Source organism: Castor canadensis, chromosome 19 (genome assembly GCF_047511655.1).
Source record: "Castor canadensis chromosome 19, mCasCan1.hap1v2, whole genome shotgun sequence".
Taxonomy (NCBI): Eukaryota; Metazoa; Chordata; class Mammalia; order Rodentia; family Castoridae; genus Castor; species Castor canadensis.
Window position 1 is genome coordinate 21093898 of NC_133404.1, and position 18074 is coordinate 21111971.

At 38.3% G+C, this 18074-nt stretch overlaps 1 protein-coding gene across 2 annotated transcripts in view; it reads left to right on the plus strand.

Moving 5' to 3' along the window:
- The window catches only part of Gabrb3 (gamma-aminobutyric acid type A receptor subunit beta3), a 229922-nt gene that overhangs the window by 191260 nt on the left and 20588 nt on the right, over positions 1-18074 (plus strand). The window lies entirely within an intron of this gene.

Consider the following 18074-nt stretch of genomic DNA (forward strand, 5'->3'; position numbering starts at 1 on the left):
GTAATTCACTATTATACCATTCCCCTTGGTCATATCTGAAGGGAATAAGTAAGCTTTGATGGGTAAAAGGATCAGCTAAGAATGAGTTGCTATCTGGGGCTTGTTATTGAAAATTTAGAAAAGTGGCCAGTCTATATTTGGTAAGATAAGAAATCATCTCCTTAGACAAGAGACCACTGGTGACCTTGGAGGCAAGAAGGAAAGGAAAGAGGAAACCAGGAAGATGGGTGCTTTCCTCCCACCATGGGCTCACAGTCCTGTGGCCCAGGAAGCAAGGCCACACAGTTAGCCTTGCAGCTTTAGATACCAACCTGTGACATTTTCTGGGTAAGGTTGCCCTGGCCTGGGCTTCATTATAATTTTTATTTCATCTGAGACAGTATCTTCTTCTTTTCCATCTGTTCTTCCTGAGGTTTTACTAAACTACTGCTGTTGAAGTCACTGATGATTCTAGTCAGAAGGTTTTGGTCCTTGTGCTGGGGTGGAAGAATCCAAGCAGAACATGTAGTGAGTGAAATAACAGAGTTTTATTATAGGAATAAGGGAAGGGATTACAGGTGTGGTCTCTGTTGGTGGAATGGAGGTGCTGCATGCAGGAAAAAAAAGAGAAGAACTTTTATTTTAGGTTATTTTTATATCATCCTTAACCTTGAAGGTGGAGAGAAGACTTCCTGTCTCCAATGACCTTCTGGCCAGGGGGAGGAGCTGGGCAGGCTCATGCATACACCTGTGCTAATTCTCTGGTGTCCTAAGTCCAGACGGAAAGAAATTTCCACTTTAATTTAACCTAGCAAAGGATTTACAATTGGAATGGAGCTCTCTGGGCTCAGAGTGGATGGGTAAGGAAGGGCTGAGCAAGGTGCTCTAAATCAATCTGCATGGTTATTAACAGTCTCAAACTTTCCCTACTGTCCAATCTGCCTCACTACCAAGTATACTTTACAACTCATAGTGTCCCTGCAGTAGCTTTGCAGTCTTGCTGAATGCTGTGCATGGTAGTCAGGATAATAAATGAAAGTCCTTGGCAAACTGGAAAGTATTGCCAAGTCCACAAATTCTGTGTTGAAAATGGTGAACAAAGGCAGAGGTGTCCATACAATAGCAAGCAAGTAGAAATTAGCCCCATCCTGAGATGTCATTCACAAGCTGGGGGCCTTCCCTTCCATTGCCTGTGGGTCAAATACTCCTGGCCCACAGCCCCCTGCCGCCCTTTTGTTTGGCAGGCGCTGATTCATCTTACCTCAGTGCCCTGTCTTTTCTGGGAAGCCTTTTGGCCAGAGCTCTTTGGGTTCGGTTAGGCAGTTGCTCTGCATATCCATGATCCCCTTCCAGGTCTGCTCACACTTCATTGTGCCTGCAACTTCAAGGATATCTCTTTCTCAAAAGAGACCTGTCCTTCTCATGGCTTCTGTCTCCCTGAACCCACCTTGCTTCATGCCCAAGATTGCAGCAGTAGTCACTAAGTACGTGAACAATTGCATCTTGGTCATCATCCACATCCCTCCTCTCCATCCCAGCCTCTACAGAGCCAATGTATACAATAAGTAGAGACAAAAACTTGAATTGCTAAGACATCAGTCAGGTCCATTTTCAGGCAGTGTTGCTTTATGCTGTCACAAGAGATGTCTGCAGTCCCCAGAAGGGGCACAGTGAGATACTCATCTTGGGTATATAGTGGGAGAACTTGCAGAAATGTGGGCTTAGCGTTTAGGAATGGCATCCATAAGAGAATTGCCATGGGATTTGTTGAATAGAATTACTTACTACTTTGAAACTGGGATTAAAATTATTCCATTGCTCCAAGCCTTAAGAGCAAAAGTTCTGCTCAGAACATAGGTAGTATTGTCACAGTGGAATAATCCTGACCACACTTGCCTTTGTCTAGAAAATTATGATGGACCCTTTTGAGTGCTCCCAGGAGGATTTCTCACTGCAACCTCATCAAAAAATCTGACAAGGTTTTGTGGAGGGCACAAGGCTTCCACAAGGGACTGCAGCCCCTTACTCTGACTTTTCTGAATCCATTAACTCAACACCTTGCAGGGTCCCACTTCTTTGGGGGTGCTTTCTGCCTTTCTTTTAAGCATGTATATAGTAGAACTCATCCTAAGCATTCTGAAAAAATATATATATATACCCTACAAGGAATGGGGGGGATTATTTTTAAACTATTCGTAGACCCATGGCATGTAATGCCATATCTTCTTTCCAGCACATTCTAAGTTCCTGCATTTTCCAGTTATAGCACAGAGCTCCATATCAGTCAGTAATAAAACCTCCCAGTCTTCTGAAAACTTGCATTTTAAAATTATTTCAATTTACCCATACATGAAGAAATAGCATAAGCTGTATCATCTTAAAAATATTTTACAATTAAATGTTATCCTAATTTATTTTCCTCTGTGTTCCTAATTATTGTGATTTCAATCAGTAAGTAGAATTGAATGACTCACTAGCCTAAGAAAGAGATCAGGAGAGAACAAATGCTCTGAAAGAGTTCCTGTGATTCCATCCACTTCCACTTCCTTGGAGGGCATGAGCACATTCCATTCACTTCTGCTTCCTTTCTTGGCATGTGAATACATTCCATCCACTTCTGCTTTCTTGGCATGTGAACACATTCTGGCCACTTCCAACTTCTAACTTCCTCAAAGTGTAAACACATTCCATTCACATGGTGTGAACACAGGGAAGTCACACCAGAGTCTGCGGGATGGTGGGCAAATGTTGACACAACCAGGAGAGGTGAAGAAGGCATACTGCTTGCAATGTTTCAGAAGATGCTTGTTCTCAGAGTCATGCAAGAAAGATTTTGTGCCTCACCTACTTTGCCCCTATTCTGCCTCACAGGGAACAGTTTTAATCTCTCTAGGATGACAGGGCTATGGGCAGGGACCACACACAGAGAGGAGTCATGAAGACTTACTTAGCGGTTGGCAGGATGGACTAGCCATGTTACTCCACTCTAGGAACAGAGAGGGGGACAAGAGTGTCCTGTCCCATGGGATTTCTCACTGGTCCATGTGGTTTTAGCTATATTCTCCAAATGAGCTCAAGCCATCTCTTACCTAAGAGTGTGCTTGGCAGGAATTAAACCTCTGTAGGAGAACTCACTTAAATATGTCCAAAAGACAATATGTACAGGATTTAAAAACTCAGGTCCTGGAGCCAGACTGCTGGAGCTTCGGTCCTAACTCCGGGACTTTTTAGCAATGTAGAACACGTCAGGTTGTTCTGCTTGTCCATGAACAGAAGTATTAATAGTGTCTATTGATAGGGTTATTGAGAAGATAATGGCAAATTAGTATAAATATAGCATCTGGCCCATAGGAAGCACTGATTAACCCTCATGACCTAAAAGGTATGAGACCCGGAATGAGGCACATTTGAGGAGTCTGAGAACAAATTACCCTGGCAGATGACTAGAGGTTCATATACTGGAAAAAATTGTGGCACTGCTCGCTGACTCCTTATTTATTGTTTGAGGGATTCTTAAGATCAGAGATTAACTGGGGATCATTAATACATACCCCAGTGCCTAGTCCACTCAATATATAACTTGAGAAATGAATGGTCATTGAATCTTTTTTGTCTTGTTTGTTTTCTGGTGACACTGGGATTTGAACTCAGGGCATTGCATCTGCTAGATAGGTGCTCTACCACTTGAGCCACTCCACCAGCCCTGGTTATTGACTCTTAAGAGAAAATGTAACAATTACTATGAAATATAAATTCAAATGAGTCATTTCTAGAAAAGAAATGATGAAATGAATCTTTTCCACAAAAGAGATAATCTATAAATGAGTGATATTATAAACTCAAATGTTAATGTACTCATTTATTATGTGTTAAAGAAAAATTGCACATAAAGCCTGCCTTACCCTGCATGGAATCAGAAAGAGAGAGCTGTATTCTGCAATTGTGTTTTAGAGACATGCAAGAGCAGCTGAGTTCAGTAATATAGGAAACCAGTCAGCTTCTACCATGATTAGGCAAATACATTTTGGGAAAAGGGTTTCAACTTATTTGGAACTCCAAAGGAAAGGAAGCAAGGCTGCGTTACGTTATTTTCTTGGTGTGCTTTATGATAATTTTATAGCACCTGCTTCTAAAGCTTTGTTCACTAATGTCCCTGGGAGACTGGTAGTTGACAAGTACATTGGCTTAAATGAAAGTATAAGAAAATTAGGGGCTGAGATGTAGCTCAGTGGTACAGTATTTGCCTAGTATGTGTGAGGCCTTGGGTTCAATCCCTGGCATTGCAAAATAAATAAATATTTAAGTAAAGTATTAGAGAAAATGGAAGTGATAATGATTTGTACAAATTTCATAGTAATCTAGAAAAGAAAAACACAGTTCCCAAGGTTCCTGATACATAGAAACCCCTGATATAGATAGATAGATAGATAGATAGATAGATAGATAGATAGATAGATAGATGATAGAAGGATAGGTATAAATATGCATATATATGCACATTTACATGTATATATAATTTTTTCCTTAGCGGTGGTTCTATGTTGTTTCTTTTTTTTTTCTTTTCTTTCTTTTTTTGTTTTTTGAGGCAAGGTCTCACTATGTAGCCCAAGCTGGCATCAAACTTGAGATCCTCCTGCCTCAGTCTCCCAAGTGCTGGAATTAAAGACTTGTGACACCAAGCACTGATATACATTTTTGAAAAAGATGTTAAAAATTAGTCTTTTCAAGTTTTAAGTTGTAATCTTCCACAGTTTTACAAATTTATCTTACGTGTGTGTGTGTGTGTGTGTGTGTGTGTGTGTAATGTTTGTTTCTATGGCAAAAAGTGTCTATGGCACCTGTATCCCCCTCCTTTGCAGTCCTGTATCAATGGGCCACACATTTTGGATGAATCATGCTATTGTGCAGATTTCTTTCTTTTTAAAAAAAATTCAGTATTTTTTAATATTGATTTTATTAAGTTGATTGAATCTTCCATATCTAGACTGACTTCCTATTCTAATACTTACTGAGAAGCAAATGTTGAAAACTCTAACAATAACGTTTGTCTATTCTTTCAATTCTGTCCATTTTTTCTAATTTTATTTTTATTGTCATATTATTATTGCACTGGGGATGCACTGTGACATTCACAAAAGTGCTTACAATATATCTCCGTTAAATTCACTCCTCCATCCATCTCCTTTATCTTCTCTCCCCTCAGGCTTAGAATAATTTCAACAGGTCTTATTTTTCCTTTTTCATACACGAGTACATAGTATTTCCTCTTATACTTTTTCCTTATATCCTCCCGCTCCCCCGGTACCACCCCTAGACAAGGATCTGTCTTACTTTCCTGTCCTCTGTCTTTGAAAATAGGTATTTTTGTTGTTTAAGATTTCTATACAGAGAGTTGCATTATGGCATTTCCATGGAGGCCCCCAAATCCTAACTGGGGGTCCAAGAGTTTCTTAATCCAACACCCAAAAGCAATGTATGACAAGAAGTAAAGCTGCCTCTCACGCATCCTCCATCTAACACCACCACCCTGCTCTGAAACCTTAAACAACTCCTTTCTGACTGCAGTGTGGCTCCCATCTAACCCCATTACCTCCTCTCCAGTACAGCTCGGTTCAGAGGTTATATGTCTTCTTCCCTCCTCCCATCATTCATTCCTGCATTCTATCACCAGACTTTTGCTTCTTGTCCATCTCCTACTTACTGTGTTTTCTTCCTCTTTCTTTTTTTTCTATCCATTCATCAGTGGACAGTTGAAATGCTAATTCATTGGTTTTCTCCCTCAACTTCCATAAAACTTTGAATCATATTTGCTGTCAACTGCTGTGTATTATTACTCTCACACTTATTTATATAAAGTAGTCAATATATATCTTTTGAGTGAATGCATTTGGCCATAGCTATATACTCAGGGTTCCCACAAAATAGCCAAACTTCAAATACATGTTCTCCTTGAAAGTCAAACAGGAAGAAAGCAAAAGAAAATGGATTGTTTCATTAGACCAGCCCTGTAGCATCCACTATTTAAGTCTACTGTATTTCTTGGAAAATTTTAGATCTTTTGCCAGTATTCCCTCTTCATCCAGAGTTCATATTTTTAATGAAAATGTTTATAAATTGTATACTGAGATTATTCTTAGGTCCCTACACTTGTAGGATGGATTCAAACCTAGAAACATGCATGGATCATAAGGACAAAGACAAACAAGGAAAGAGTAGCTTCTCTCACCTCTACCTCTTGCCATTCTTACACTTGAGACTCCATGGTATTTCATTTTACCTTTAATTGCTTAAATAAAAAAATGTATTCACTCCAGTACATAGATGTCCACATGTGATCTACCTCTGTAAGACTCATAGGAATTCATGGCTGAATTTCAGAAACTACTGAAAATGTATTTTTAAAATAAGTGCAAACTAAATTAGTCAAGGTGTTTGAAATTCTTTTAGTCAAAACCTGAAAATAGATGTTCATTTTCCTATAAGATTTTGGGAATATTGTGAGAATTTTGTTTGCTGAACTGAACTTTTTAGCAAAATCAATTAGAAGTTGGGGTCTGAACATTTCTTTCAGAAAAATACATCATATCATAAGTTGCTGATGAGTGAAATTAAAACTAATGACTCAAGTAGGAATCTCAATAAAGGAAATCTTTTCCACATCTAATTTGTTTAATTAAACAAGTTAATATACTTGTTATTTAAAGTACTTGTGTCAAAAAATATTCACCTAAATGTTCTTAAAATAAATTGATTCCAATTCATCAATAATATGAGAGAATTTTTAAGTAAATTGTCAAGCCTTAGTGAGCGGAACTTATAATAGTTCTTATTAATTAAGTAAACCCTTAATCCTAGGAAGGATTTGAATTTTTCTCATGCGCTAATTTTTGGGGGGAGGGGTTCAGTAATTGGGTTTGAACTCAGGACCTCACTAAGCAGGCACTCTACCACTTGAGCCACTCCTGCAACCCTTTTTGCTTCATTTTTCAGATTAGGGTCTTGCTTTTTGCCCAGGGCCTGGCTCAGACCACAATCATCCTACCTCTAGTTCCTGCATAGTTGGGATTATAGGTGTGCACCATCACATCAGGTTGGTTTTTTTGGAAATAAGGTCTTGACAACATTTTTTGCCCAGACTGGCCTTGAACTACAATTCTCCAATCTCTGCCTCCCACATACCCAGGAGTACAGGTGTGTCTCATCATGCCTGGCCAGTTTTTTTTCTCCTTTTTCTTTTTTAGTACTGATGATTGAACCCAGGGTCTCACACATGCTAAGCAAGTGCTTTACCACTGAATCAGGCCCCTGACCCTCACGCTCTAATATTTTATGCAAAGACTTTTCTAATGGGGTATTTATAACTTTAATGACAATCCTTACAACTTCTCTGTTTGTACATATGCAGAAAATTTTACAAATACAATTGCATAGCTAAGTGAACTATCAGTGAATGAGTATTTATGTAGCCATTTTCAGGGGAAGAAATTGAGCACTCTGCTATTCCACATGTCCCATATCTCCACCAGGACTCCTCCTAATTTCTTCCCTTTCTTCCTTCCCAAATACAACCATGCTGTTATTATCCAATAGCTCATTTTCCTGCTTGTGAACCTTTTTAATGGTTTTGGAGAGTTTGGATTGCTTTGTAACTGTTTGCTTTAACTCATCCTTATGTTTTTGAAACCCATCTGCATCTCTGTGGTTTATTTCTTTTCCTTGCTACACTCTGCATAAATAAACCACAATTTATTTGTCTACTCTGCTGCTCATGCACACGATGAGTAATGGTGCTGTGAACATTCCCGTACCTGTCTTTTTGTGAATATATGCACACATAAAGTTAAGTGTACACCTAAAAATGGGATTGTGGATGCTGAAACTTTTTTTTTCATTTTTCTTTTATTATTCATATGTGCATACAAGGCTGGGTTCATTTCTCCCCCCTGCCCCCACCCCCTCCCTTACCACCCACTCCGCCCCCTCCCTCTCCCCCCACTCAATACCCAGCAGAAACTATTTTGCCCTTATTTCTAATTTTGTTGTAGAGAGAGTATAAGCAATAATAGGAAGGAACAAGGGTTTTTGCTGGTTGAGATAAGGATAGCTATATAGGGCATTGACTCACATTGATTTCCTGTGCGTGGGTGTTACCTTCTAGGTTAATTCTTTTTGATCTAACCTTTTCTCTAGTTCCTGGTCCCCTTTTCCTATTGGCCTCAGTTGCTTTAAGGTATCTTCTTTAGTTTCTCTGCGTTAAGGGCAACAAATGCTAGCTAGTTTTTTAGGTGTCTTACCTATCCTCACCCCTCCCTTGTGTGCTCTCGCTTTTATCATGTGCTCAAAGTCCAATCCCCTTGTTGTGTTTGCCCTTGATCTAATGTCCACATATGAGGGAGAACATATGATTTTTGGTCTTTTGGGCCAGGCTAACCTCACTCAGAATGATGTTCTCCAATTCCATCCATTTACCAGCGAATGATAACATTTCGTTCTTCTTCATGGCTGCATAGAATTCCATTGTGTATAGATACCACATTTTCTTAATCCATTGGTCAGTGGTGGGGCATCTTGGCTGTTCCCATAACTTGGCTATTGTGAATAGTGCCGCAATAAACATGGGTGTGCAGGTGCCTCTGGAGTAACCTGTGTCACAGTCTTTTGGGTATATCCCCAAGAGTGGTATTACTGGATCAAATGGTAGATCCATGTCTAGCTTTTTAAGTTGGATGCTGAAACTTAATTGGAGATACCAAACTGCTTTCCAAAATGACTGTACCCGGTTCTACTCAGACAGCTGTGCATGAGTGTTCTTCTTGCCTCACATCTTCGCCAATGCTTGCTATGGAAGGTGTCTTCCGGGCGCAAGTTGCTGTCTTGTGGCTGCAGTCTCCATTTCGCTAATTCTAAATAAGGCTGAGCACTGTTCCTGATGGTCTATTTGGAGAGCCTCTTTTATGAACTTCCTGTGCAAGTTTCTGTAACTTGTCTGTCATGTTCTTAGTAGTTCATTGGAGTTATATATCTCTTATAGATGTAAGCTTGCTATAGGTTACGGGTTACAAAAATAGGCTTTTTCCATAGCTATAGATCTGGAGCTATAGCCTCCCTCTCTCTTAAGTTTATCTTTTTGTGAGTGGTGTCAGAATGGGTCAGTTGTCATTTCCTTCCTGAACACCATGCCTCTGTAAGCAACACCTTTGTCATAAATTGGGTACATGGGTCTGCTCTTGGGCTTTCTGTTCTGTGCTGTTGGTTTATTCATCTTTGTAAGTCATGGTGCTCCCTGCTAGGTTACTGCTTTAAGTAGAGAAAATACTTCCCTGTCTTTATAAAAATAAAGACTTCCCTGTCTTTATAAAAATAAAGACTTCCCTGTCTTTATTTTTATTTATTTTGTTTATTCTTTTTTTTTCTTGCAGTACTGGTCTTTGAACTCAGGGTTTCCCACCTACTAGGCAGGGGTTCTACCATTTGAGCCACTTACATACTTATGTCTACTAATTTAAGACATGACTGGCTCTTCTCAAACAATCCAAGGACTGTGGTGTGTCACTGCATAGTTACTCATTCTGACTTCTATTGGCTGTTGCCATGATGTATACAATGTATGAATACCTCAAACTGATATTGAAGTAATTGTACACTTAGATGTAATTAAGTCATTCTTTCTTAGTCATTCTTTTCTTTAGCTCCAAACCTCTTTCTGTGAATGTTTTCCTTCTGCCTAAAGAAGAACACTTCTAAAGTACTTTCTTTAATGAGAGACTCCCGATAACAAGTTTCCTATATGTTTTCTGTTTTTCTTCTTGCTTTTTGATAGTACTACAGTTTAAACTCAAGGTCTTGCACAAGCACCCTGTTACTTGTACTAAACCACCAGCATATTTTGCTTTTAGGTCACTTTTTCAGATAGGGTCTCACTTTTTTCCTGGAGCCTGCCTCAGGTCAAAATCCTTTTACCTATGGCTTCCCGTGTAGCTAGGATTACAGACATTAGCCACCATGCCCAGCTCTTACAGTTTCTTGCAGTTTTTTTTAAATTTTGTACAGGTATGACCTTGTATCATTTTTTCACATAGGATGTATGTGTCAGTGATAGAAATCTAGATGGACTTTTTTTATTTCTCTATTTGTTGCATTGTCTTTGACTTCCATTGCTTCTCTTGATAAGACAGGCATAGGTCTAGTTAGTGCTACCTGGAAATAAGGTATTTTTCTTCTCCATCTAGATGGTTTCATGGCTTTTTTTTTGGCTTTCATTGGCATTATTACATGTCCCAAGTTTTGGGTTGCACTGTAATTCTTCTTGTAGTCTATGGATCTTCCTGAATATTTGGCTGAAGGATCACTGTTGGCCATCAGCTTTTCAAATAATGCTTTTGCTTCACTCTTGCCTTCTAGACTTCCACCAACACACTCGTTAAATCTGTGTCTTCTGTATATCTCTGCCTCCTTTCCACTATCTGTACTGTCTCATTGTCTCATGCTTCACTGTGGAAATGCATCTTTCAGAGAGAGATCTGCTTGATTCTAGCAGCAGCAAGAAGCATTAGCCATCCAGGGTTGGTTTCATCCACTTGCCGGAACTCAGATGATTCTGAGTTCAGACTCTGTCTTTGTTCACACATGAGTCCTTATGGTTCACCTTTACATCCTGAACAAAGCTTTGTGTAAGTTCATCCATCCTGAAGCGGAGGGACTTGGTATGGTTCCCCTTCATGATTGTCTCTATCTCCTGTTTTTGACTTTGAATCCCATGGGTCTGTCCAGTGTCCAGCATGGCTTCTCATCTTCCTCTTCTAAAACTGCAGCTTCCTGCATCTCCTCTCTCAGTTTCCTTTTCCAGCCCTTGGTGTGTATTTTCTCTGGCTTGTACCTCTCCAGTGTCTTCAAGGAGCTGTATGTATTCTTTTTTGTCCCTTTTATCCCCCCAGTCATTTTCAGTAGAGTCACACCTCTATACTTGTGGGTTCCGTATCTGTGGACTTAACCAACCAAAGATCAAAAATGTTCAGAAAGAAAAACTGGATCTGTTCTGAACACCTACAGACATCTGTTCTTGTCATTATTCCCTAAACAATATAGTACAAAAACTATTTACATAAGGGCCAATTGTGGTGGCAAACATTTGTAATCCCAGCACTCAGGAGACTGAGGCAGGAAGATCACAAGTTCAAGGCTAGCCTGGGCTACCTGACAAAGCCCTGTCTCGAGAAATTCTTCACATAGAACTGAAACATTAGAATCTAGAGGTAATTTAAAGTATATGATAATTTAAAGTGCATAGGGTTTATGGAAACCCTACATGATTTTATGTAAGGGATTTGAACATCTGTAGATTGGTATCTGTGGCTGTCCTGGGCCCAACCCCTCAAAGATACCAAGGGATACTGTATATGGGCATCGTGTTTTATTTTCATGCCTCTTTATTTTTCAAAAGAGTTTGTATTTATTTTAATAATTCTAATTTTGTTTAAGATATTAGTATATAAGAACAAAAAAGAAAGCTTAAGAAATATTTCTTATATTAACATTTCGGAAAGTATGAATCATATAATTCTGTATTTTTTCTGATAACATTGTATAGAGGAAGCAGTTACTTAGCATAGTGTGCTTTTGAGGAAAATACTTTAAAGCTCAAAGTAGAGAGATATGAATCTTTGGTTGTAACCATAACAAGCTGTAAAAAGGCTGAAAAGCCCTGGAGTGGCAGAAAGGAGAAGGGATCAGGTTCAAAGAAAATCTGCACTAAATTTATTTCCACAAACATATTCTTCTGAAGTTAACAATCCCCTTCTGTGTCACTGTGAAAGCATGGATTACCAGATTGGGATCGCAGTTTTGAACTAGTCCTGAAAGTATGTCCTACAGACTGGAAAAAATTTGTAATGCCTAGTATTTACCAATCTGAAGTATACTTATCACCTTTTAGTTTTCTTTGGGCTAAAAGACTGGCAAGATACGTGGAAAACAGATTATTTCATATGCTTCTGTAACTGTGTGGGGTTTTTATTTCTCTTTCTTTTTTTCCGGTGTAAATTTTTGTAGTGACATTCTGACTTTACTTTAGAATACACTGCCCAAGATTAGAAGAAAGACTATGAGAAGAAACCAAAGTGAATTATGACACATTTCATTTAAAAGATATGAATTTCCTATTCTTCAAAAATCAATTTTTCAAAATACTGTTTTGCTTTTTCATTCATAATTATGACAAATTAGTAATTTTCCTTAAAGTCCACGTCCTGCTGTTAACTCTTGAACACCAAACTTTAGTTTTCACAAAAGACTTGTCAAATTATTACCCACTGGGCCAATAAATAGAGATGTTACAGGTATAGAGAAGATATTACATGAAATGGTAAAGGAAGGAATTGCCAGCTGCATCTTATAGTTTAACATTAAATTCTAGAGCCGATTCTCCATTCTTTTTTTCACACTGTTTCCTTTTGTTAGAAGTCCTAAGAGTCCTACCCGAAACAATTCAATCCATTGGTCCAAAATGGCGGACCCAGAGCATCCTCCATCCTGGTCCCAAAGAGTTGAAGGATCTCAGCTTCTTGCTGTGAAATCTCTTTAAGAGTTGCTGACATATGTCTCACTATAGAAGCCAGAGTTTTTTCAAAAATCCATTGTCCTACATCTTCTTTATAAAAATAATTCTTTACCTTCATCTTTTGGAACTGCCTTTAAGACCCCTAGCAAAAAAATTTTTCAATATGCACAATAGTGAGACCACTTTGAATACAGAATCATGAGCACAAGAAGTACCAAAGGAGAAGAAAAAGAGAAGGAAAAAAGTAATGTGTATTTACTGAATGTGTGGTTTTGGGGGCAAATAATATTATTTAATACTTCATATGAATTAAGTCACATAATTCCCAATAATATACATGAAGTAGGTATTTTTCTCTGTGGTAGATTTATTGACGTATAATTCTTACTATACAGTTAACCCATTTAAAGTGTACAATTGAATGGTGATTAGTGTATTTATAAAATTGTGCAGCTATGACTGAAATTTTAGAATGTTTTTACCACCCCAAAAAGAAACCATGTTCCTTTTAATAGTCATTTCCCCCAGTCTGCCTTCCCCCACCCTAGACAACCACTCATTTACTTTCTGTTCCTGTGGACTTGCCAGTTCTATACAGTTGATGTCAATGGAACCATGAAATGTTGTCCTTTGTGACTGGCTCCTCACTTAGCATGCACCCATATTATGGTATGCCTTACTCTTTCACTCCTTTTTATTGCTGAATAATAGCTTGTTGTATGAATATACCACATTTTGTCTACCCAACAATCAGTCAATGAACATTTGGCTTATTTCTCTTTTCGGACTATTAGGAATTAGACTGCTGTGAACATTCATGTACATGTTTTAGTGTGTATGCATGTTTTCATTGACCGAGAAATGAACTCATGCACTCAGCAATGGAATTGCTGGGTCATGTGAACTCTGTGCTTATCCTTTGGAGGATCTTTCAGACTGTTTTCTAAAGCCATGGCACCATTTGCATTCCCACCAGCAGTACACAGGGATCCAATTTCTCCCATCCTCACCAACACTGTTAATCTGTCATTTTGATTATAGCCATCCTCGTGGATATAAAGTAGTATCATATTGTGGTTTTGATTTGCATTTCTCTAATGAGTAATGACGTTAGGCATCTTTTCACATAGCTGTTATTCATTTGACTATATTTGTTGGAGAAATAGCTATTTAAACCTTTCCCCATTTTAAAATTTGTTTATCATTTTTGTAAGCATTATTGATGTGTTCTTGACGGTATCCTTTGAAACATCACAGGTTTTAATTATGGTGAATTCTAATTTATCTTTCTTTTCTATCACTCGTTGTATTCTTGCCCGGATTTTAGACACAAGGAAGCACAGTGTCTGAGAGATGTCAGTCTCTCAATAGAAATATCCCCCAAAAAGCTGTGAGGCTGGATTATCCAGGCACCCATTCCTGTGCTGCAATCTGGCATGGCCAGCACTTTTACTGCAGGGAGCAGAGGACCCAGTGGAAGATCAGACACCTTGCTGTTTGAGATGTGCTTCTCCTAGTTCTGTTCTTCCTCCCTCTCTCTTTTCCATTTCATACATTTCCCTTCCTATAGAAATCTTCAATATATAACAAGGCGCATAGTAATGAGAGTGAGAAAATTAGTAATCTTACATTATTATTTTCTGTAGCTCAAACTCTCCATCCTCCTGAGTCAGCCTTCCAAGTGCTGGGATTATAGTCCTGTGGCAACATGCCTAGATAGTAACACTATTTTTTTAATTTTAGGCTACAGATAAAATAAAAGGTAGATTATAAAATGAACAAGACAGCATGATAAAAGACCCAAGAGAAGCACCAAGAGCTTCTCAGAAGTGGAGGGAGAGTGCCACAGCTCTGCCCTACAGTAAAAGGCCACGTGTGCAGGATCAGCTCATCAGCCATTGTTAAAATGTCAATGTATTACTGTACAGATACTTGGAGGGGCTCTATCACTCTATACAGCCAGCAGGACACTATGTGCACCTTTTTTTAATGAGTTCTTCAAAAATATTAATGTCTAAAAAGTGATTTAAATTTAGGCTGGAGCCTTGTTCTTGGTATAACTTTTAATGCATCTGGGAAGAAAGGATTGAGATCAGCATCTTTGCTAGATAGTTTTGCCAAGGAAGCCCTGACTTAGAAAGATGTTCTTGTGCTCAGGGGCTATGCCCCTGCCTGTTGGCTCAGCATCTGCTGGCGACCTGACCACATCTGCATTGTCACACAAGCATCAGGGCTCCAGTGCATTGTTGTTGTCACTTTAAAGTTTCCATTACTGTCTTGAAGGGTATGCCTTGGTGCTGGTGACTCAGAGCTGTTTAATTATAAATAAGTAGCCACGAGCTATGGTCATTTGGGAACTTTTTCCTGTATACATAGCAAGAATCATGGAATTCCATCTTGCCAGTGTAAAGACTTGAGCTCACAGAGCTACAGAAAGACTCATATGCACTCATTAAGATGCAAATCAAATGGCCAAAGACCTTGCCTAGAAGAATAGAGATCTTTTACCTCTGATGACTCTAGTGTTTCCTACCATTTTGAGGTCTCCTGTCATACCATCTCATGACTGTTCCAGGTCCTTTATCTTCAAAGTTCTCCTGCCTGCCTGAAGGAATCCTATTCTTCCATGAGCATCTCAGTGTACCTAGCATGAAACCTTGCCTGCAGCCCTACATCCCTACATTGTGTGTCCCAGAATGTATTTGAGTCTCCAAGATAGTACATGCCTCAGTGTTAGCAAGGCTGGCTCTGTTGAGCTTCTCAGATGTGGATAAGGAGCTGGTGGACAGCACTGATCAATCTTTTTACATCTTCATGATTTGCTCTACTCTCCCTTCCTCCTCAGAGTGGGGTGTGTGGGACAGATACTAAATTCCTAAAATTTTGGTTGAAGTGGCATTTCACTTTTAACAAATAAATATATACTCACTAGACGAATGCATAAGAGAGTGGTATATTTTCTTAATTCTAAATTCTATGTCAATGCCTATCTTGGCCAATGTCCAGAAATTCATGTGATTTTTAAATATGATGAATATTCTCTCCTTAAAGGTCTCTGATGATCTTCCAAGTGTTTGACCATGTAGTCATGTCATTATCTCCCTCCCTCATGTCAGGGAGTGAGCTTCCCAACAACAATGTCAGTGGCTCTTCATTGCATCTGTGTTAGTTTCAATTTCTATTGGAGTACTTTTTTCTGAAGACTTACTTTAGAAAATGTTAAGAATTTGACTTGGAAAATGAAAAGTTGGGAAATTTGGTAAATTCTATCGTCATTCAAAAATATTTCTTGCTCTTTCCTCAGAGAGAACTAAACTGCTCTGTCTGATGTAAGAGTTGGCAATAAGACCATGACTGATGTCTGGCCAATGAAATATAAAAGTATTTATGTGTGACACTTCCACCACAATGTCCAAAAACACTATGGGAAGACAGAAGAACAAAGTGGCCATGTAGCCTAATCAGAAAAAATAAATCTTTGTTCATTTAGGTGATATTTGTTACCACAATATCACACAACCTATACTGGCTATACAAAGACTATTCCAAATATAGTGGTTAATGACATCTATCTGAAGCAAGAGGAAGCAAATGACGAATGATAAGACTTGAGATTACCATCAAATTGCCAATGAAGATCCAACATTGAAGTTACCCCAGTAAAGATACTGAAGTTGCTGTGAGATCTCAAACTAAGATTCAATGAGGGTATTGAACACTTTGTGTATTAAACTCAACAGCAGAATCACACAAACACTCTAAACACTCCTACTTTCATTCATTCAGTGTATGGATGTGTTAATTCAGAGCCTGTGATGGTTTAGACATTTACCTAGGCTCTTCCATATGTATAAAAACATGTTATTTCACAAGCTCTGCTTGGAGACTGCATTGAGGTAGATCGTACCTTGGTAAATATTAATAATTATTCTTTTAACAAGAAGGAAAGCAATTAAAGAAAGTGATCACTTACATTTGGGAGGGAGGAAAAAAAGGATTCACAGAAGATGTGGCATTTGACCAAGGCATTAAAATATAAATACATAAAGATATTTCCTAAGAATAATGGGTATTAATTAGTAGAGGCAAGAAATATAGACAATTATTTGAAGGCTGTGAGACTCTTTTTTTACTAGAAAACAGCTTGCTTAATGCAGAGACATTTTGGTAGAAAATAAGACTGAAGTCAATTTGGGAAAACATGGCGGAATTAAAACTCCCAGATGGCATTTTTTTGTTGGTGGGGTTTTTTGCTGTTGTTGTTTTGGTTTGGTTTGGGTTTTGTTGTTGGTTTTTGTTTGTTTGTTTGTTTTGTTTTGTTTTGATTGCATTTTTTGACAGTACTGGGCAAACACTCTAGATAAGTGTTTTGATGATTGTGGGAAGCAGTGAGCCACAGAAGATTATTGAGTATGGAATGACAGTGGGTGTCCATGCTTCTGGAATATGTGGAAGGAGCAGAGGGCCAGGATCCTGGAAGTCGCAGGCCTGTGATGAGTGTGCTCAATGACTCATCATGTCAGTGCTCCACAAGTTCATGGAATGGATTATAGACAGTAGATCTGCATTAAATCCATGCAGAGGGAAGCCTTCATCCATCAACAAAATTAGTTAACTAATTTTTAATCAATGTGTACTGTCATGTCTGTCAAACTCTAAAATAGTTGCCAAAACTCAAAATCAGTTTATGGGTAGATCTCTGTTGCTAATTTACCTAATGCTAAAAAGCAAGATTTAAAAAAATCACAAGGACCCCAGCATGGTGGTGCATGCCTACAATTCCAGTCACACAGGAGACTGAGGCAAGAGTACCAATAGTTCAAGGTCAGACTCGAAAATAAAATTTTAAAGAAAGACTGGGGCTATTGTACATTGGTGATATACTTGCTTTGCATGCCTGATGCCCTGTGTTTAATCCCTGTACTGAAAAAAAATTAAATCACAAGGAAAAAAATGAAATTGCTAGATGGAATTACACATAAAATTTAAATATTGAAATGAAATGTCTCCCACTCAAATTCCTTATAAAGTTTTAAATAAACAACTTGGAAAATGCTTGCAGATGACATAAGCAAGGATTAGTATAATAAGTTCTAAAATGAAAATGTAAACACAGTAACGAGAAAGACAAATCATGAAAATAAAATAATTATGAGCTAATTCATAAGATAAACACAGAGGACCAATAAACAGATAGGAAATAATTAAAGAAATCAGGGCTAAGACTAGCTCAGTGGTACAGTGCTTACTAAAACTTAATAGAGAGACTACAAATATGTACTCGTGAGAATTAGCAAAAGTTAAGAGATGCATCATACAATATAGTCATGTCTCCAGGATGAGGCAGGTGCTTTTCAAAGTGCTGGTAGTGGCAGTATATGATCCTTTTACAAATAATTTAACAGTACATACAAAAGCCTTAAACACTGGCCTACCAATTTATCTTTTGGCATATTCATCCTGAGGAAATAAGGCTAAATATAGCAAAAGAGCTCTCCTTAAAGTTATTCTTAAGACTACTATTTATAGTTTTGTAAAA